Source organism: Aethalodelphis obliquidens, unplaced genomic scaffold, assembly GCF_003676395.1.
Source record: "Aethalodelphis obliquidens isolate GAN/ISIS:26980383/991018 unplaced genomic scaffold, ASM367639v1 scaffold53, whole genome shotgun sequence".
Classification (NCBI taxonomy): domain Eukaryota; kingdom Metazoa; phylum Chordata; class Mammalia; order Artiodactyla; family Delphinidae; genus Aethalodelphis; species Aethalodelphis obliquidens.
In genome coordinates this window covers 622,432-626,980 of record NW_020837997.1, presented here as the reverse complement: position 1 = coordinate 626,980, position 4,549 = coordinate 622,432, and the positions used below count along the sequence as shown (strand labels likewise).

General features: G+C 58.2%; 1 pseudogene; it reads left to right on the top strand.

The window, feature by feature from the left end:
- The first annotated feature begins 1,039 nt into the window (after positions 1 to 1,039).
- On the top strand, positions 1,040 to 3,786 carry LOC113608980 (inner centromere protein pseudogene; annotated as a pseudogene).
- Positions 3,787 to 4,549: the final 763 nt, after the last annotated feature.

Genomic DNA, 4,549 nt, shown 5'->3' with positions numbered 1-4,549 from the left:
TCTACGACAAAGGAGGCAAAAATATACAATGGGGAAAAGAGAGTCTCTTCCATATGTGTGTTGGGAAAACTGGACAGCTACATGTAAAAGAATAAAATTAGAACATTTTTTCAAACTGTATAAAAAAAAAAACTCAAAATGGATTAAAGACCTGAAAATGTAAGACCAGAAACCATAAAACTCCTAGAAGAAAACATAGGCAGTACACTCTATGACATAAGTCTTAGCAATATTTTTGGGGATCTGTCTTCTCAGGCAAGGGAAACAAAAGCAAAAATAAACAAATGGGACCAAATTAAACTTAAAAACTTTTGTACAGTGAAGGAAACCATAGACAAAACAAAAAGACAACCTACTGAATGGGAGATGATATTTGCAAATGATATGTCCAATAAGGGGTTGGTATCCAAAATATACAAAAAGCTCATACAACTCTGTATCAAAGAAACAAACAACCCAATCAAGAAATGGGCAGGGCTTCCCTGGTGGCGCAGTGGTTGAGAGTCCGCCTGCTGATGCAGGGGACACAGGTTCGTGCCCTGGTCCGGGAAGATCCCACATGCCACGGAGCGGCTGGGCCCGTGAGCCACGGCCTCTGAGCCTGCGCGTCCGGAGCCTGTGCTCCGCAACAGGAGAGGCCACAACAGTGAGAGGCCCGCGTACCGCAAAAAAAAGCAAAAAAAAAAAGTCTACAAATAATAAATGCTGGAGAGTGTGTGGAGGAAAAGGAATCCTCCTACAATGTTGGTGGAAATGTAAATTTGTACAGCCACTATGGAGAACAGTATGGAGGTTCCTTTAAAAAACTAAAACTAGAGCTACCTTATGATACAGCAATCCCACTCCTGGGCATATATCTGGAAAAACCATAATTCAAAAAGACATGCACCCCAACGTTCATTGTAGCACTATTTACAATAGCCCGGACAAGGAAGCAACCTAAATGTCCATCGACAGATGAATGGATAAAGAAGATATGGAAGGTTGCTTCCTTGCAGCCGTGAGCTTTGGAGGCCGGGAGCGGTGGAACTCGGGCGGGCTGAGATCTGTGCTGGGAAGGGCGCCGGACTTGTATCGGAGCAGCACTTAGGAGACACGGTGCAGTCGAACAGAGCCATCATGGGGACGACAGCCCTAGGGCCCATTCACTTGCTGGAGCTCTGTGACCAGAAGCTCATGGGGCTTGTCTACAACGTGGACAATAAGGACATAGTGTGGCTGGAGGAGATCGAGGAGGAGGCCGAGCGCACGTTCACTAGAGAATTCAGCAAAGAGCCCGAGCTGATGCCCAAAACACCTTCTCAGAAGAACCGACGGAAAAAGAGACGGATTTCTTACGTTCAGGATGAAAACAGAGACCCCATCCGGAGAACGTTGTCCCACAGAAAGACGCAGAGCAGCCGTCAGAGCCCCCGGCGCCTCCGTAACAAGGACAAGCTGGCCACAGTGGTGAGGGAGAATGGCTCCGTCCTGCGGCGGGTGACCCGTGCTGCGGCCGCAGCTGCAGCGACCTCCGCGGCAGCCGCTCCTTCGCCCACCCCTGAGTCTCCCACGGTGCTGACCAAGAAGCCCAAGGACAGCCTGGCCCTGTGCCAGCTGGTACCCGTGGTGGAGACTGGCATCAGCGAGCGCCGGAGCGCTGAGCAGCACCTCAGCCAGCTCCAGTCTGCCCAGGCTCCGTCCCCCACCCCGGCTCCGGCCACGGCTTCGGCCTCCCATATCACCTTGACCTCGGAGGACGACTCAACACCCCAAAAGTCAGAGGCTGAGAGACTGGAGTCTGTCCCCGTGAGCTCCCTGATAACTACACCCCAGGACCCCAAGAGCCGAGGGGACGGGGCAGAAAGGTCCGCCTCCAAGCTCAGAATTGCCGCGACCTCCCCAGGCCCGCAGGACTCGCCCAGCTCTCTGGCCTCCCCGTGGCGGGAGCGAGTGCTGGCTCCCATCCTGCCGGATAACTTCTCCACGCCCACGGGCTCCCATGTGGGCCGCGGATCGGTGCGGCGCAGCCTGATCGCCCCGTCCTCCCCGGGGCCCCAGGTCTCGCTGGCCCAGAATTACTCCCTGGTTTCCAAAGAGGAGAGAACCGTCCGAAGATCAAGCAGAAGGATTGCCAGGAAGGCCACCAAAGAGCCGGCCGCCTCATCTGCCACAGTTACCTGGAGAGGCTCCTGCATGTCGAGGTGCCCCAGAAAGCGAGCCCCAAGGCGGAGGAGCCCAGCAAGGAAGCTGAGCCGGAGAAGACGGCCGAGCCGGAGGTCCCCAAAGCAATGGCAGTGCCTTGCGGCTCCGCAGTGCCACCAAGATCGCCATTAGCATGCCCGGCTCGCAGCCTGCAGCCGGCGGCCAGGGAACGCCCTCTGAAACGCGGCAGGAGGCCGAGACTGACCAAGCAGATGGCCCCAAGGAGCCGCCTCCGAGTGTCAGGAGGAAGCGCAGCTACAAGCAGGCAGTGAGTGAGCTGGACGAGGAGCAGCAGCTGGGGGCTGAGGAGCTGCAGCCCCCCAGCAGCAAGACCCCTTCCCCGCCCTGTCCCGCCAGCAAGGTGGTGCGGCCCCTCCGGCCCCTCCTGTAGACCGTGCAGAGGAACGAGCTGCTCATGACCCCGACCTCGACCCCCAACAGCAGCATCATGAAATCCTTCATTAAAGCGCAACGCTCCCCAGCGCGTGGACCCCAAGGAGGAGCTGCAGCGGCTGGAGAACCTGCGGCGTTAGGAGGAGGCCGAGCAGCTCCGCGGGCAGAAGGTGGAGGACAAGCGGCGGCGGCTGGAGGAGGTGAAGCTGAAGCGTGAGGAGCGCCTCCCTAAGGCGCTGCAGGCCCGGGAACGGGTGGAAAGGATGAAGCAGGAGAAGGAACAGATGGAGCGGCAGTTTGCTCAAATCGACGAGAAGAAGGAGAAGGCCAAAGAGGAGCGTCTGGCCGAGGAGAAGGCCAAGAAGATGGAGGAGGTGGAGGCGCTCAAGAGGCAGCAGGAGGAGAAGGCGTGGAGGCTCAGGTGGCTACAGCAGGAGGAGGAGGAGGAGGAGAGGCGCCCCCAGGAGCTGCTGCCGAAGAGGAAGGAGGAGGAGCGGGAGCGGAGGCGGGAGCGGGAGCGGGAGCGGCGGCGGGAGCGGGAGCGGCGGCGGGAGCGGGAGCGGGAGCGGCGGCGGAGCGAGAGCGGCGGCGGGAGCGGCGGCGCGAGCGGGAGCGGCGGCGGGAGCGGGAGCGGCGGCGGAGCGGGAGAGGCTCCAGGCCCAGAGGGAGCTGCAGGAGAGGGAGAAGGCCCTGCGGCTACAGAAGGAGCGGCTGCAGAGGGAGCTGGAGGAGAAGAAGAAGGAAGAACAGCAGCGCCTGGCTGAGCAGCGGCTGCAGGAGGAGCAGGAGAAAAGCCAAGGAGGCCGCGGTGGCCAGCAAAAGCCTGAACGTGACCGTGGACGTGCAGTCTCCAGCTTGTACCTCGCATCGAATGACTCCACAGGGCACCGCCCCCCCAAGATCAACCCAGATAACTACGGGATGGATCTGAACAGCGATGACTCCCCCGATGACGAGGCCCATCCCCGGAAGCCCATCCCCAACTGGGCCAGAGGCACCCAGCTTAGCCAGGCCATCATCCGGCAGTACTACCACCCCCGGAACCTCCTGCAGCTCTTCGGAACCATTCTCCCACTGGACTTGGAGGACATCTTCAAGAAGACCAAGCCCCGCTACCATAAGCGCACCAGCTCTGCCGTGTGGAATTCGCCGCCCCTACAGGGCACCAGGGTCCCTGGCAGCCTGGCCTACAGCCTGAAGAAGCACTGAGCCAGGCCCTCGGGCCTGTCTCAGCCTTCATCTGTGTCTATATGTCTGTGTCTCTGGTGCCATCCTGCCTGGTATCCTGTCGCTGAGGGTTCGGTCAAGTGTATATAAACGTCCTCTGTGTGCTACAGGGGGAAGGCGGCTCGGGCCTGCTGGGAGGTTGAGCTTGTTGAGAGTTCGGGGAAGACCCAGGCCCAGCCTTGCCTGGTCTGCTGACAGCACTCTGTAAATAGATTGTTAGAGTTCAGCTGAATTTTAGCCTCTAGTGTTTGAGAGCTAGAGTAATAAAGTCTATTCCTTCAAGCCTGCTGTGAGTATCATGAAGACTGGGCTTCTCTTCAGAAAGCCCTGGACCCTGGCCCTGTCTCGGGCCGCTGGATGGGCTAGAGGAATAGGAACTGCTTATACTCCTGGGGTGTGCGTCAAGGTCTCCTGGGTCCCACCCCCAGAGATGCCGATGGAGTGGGTGATTCTGATGCCAGCCCTGGACAACCCTGAGAAACACTTCAGTTACTTTCATGTTGGGGCAGGTGACGATACTTCCTGTTTTTCTGGGGAGCACCCTGCCTGTAAAGGGGGCCTCATTCCAGTGGTAAGACCTGGAGTTGAGGTCAGGAGAATTGGGCTCTTGACACAGCTCTGCCACTTAAGAGAGGCCCTCAGCCCCTCCACGCCTCAGGCTCCACCCACCCTTGCTGCACGGATGGTGAAAGGACTTAAGAACGTGGACGTGCTGCTGAAGCAGGAGATCTGAGATAGGAAGGGA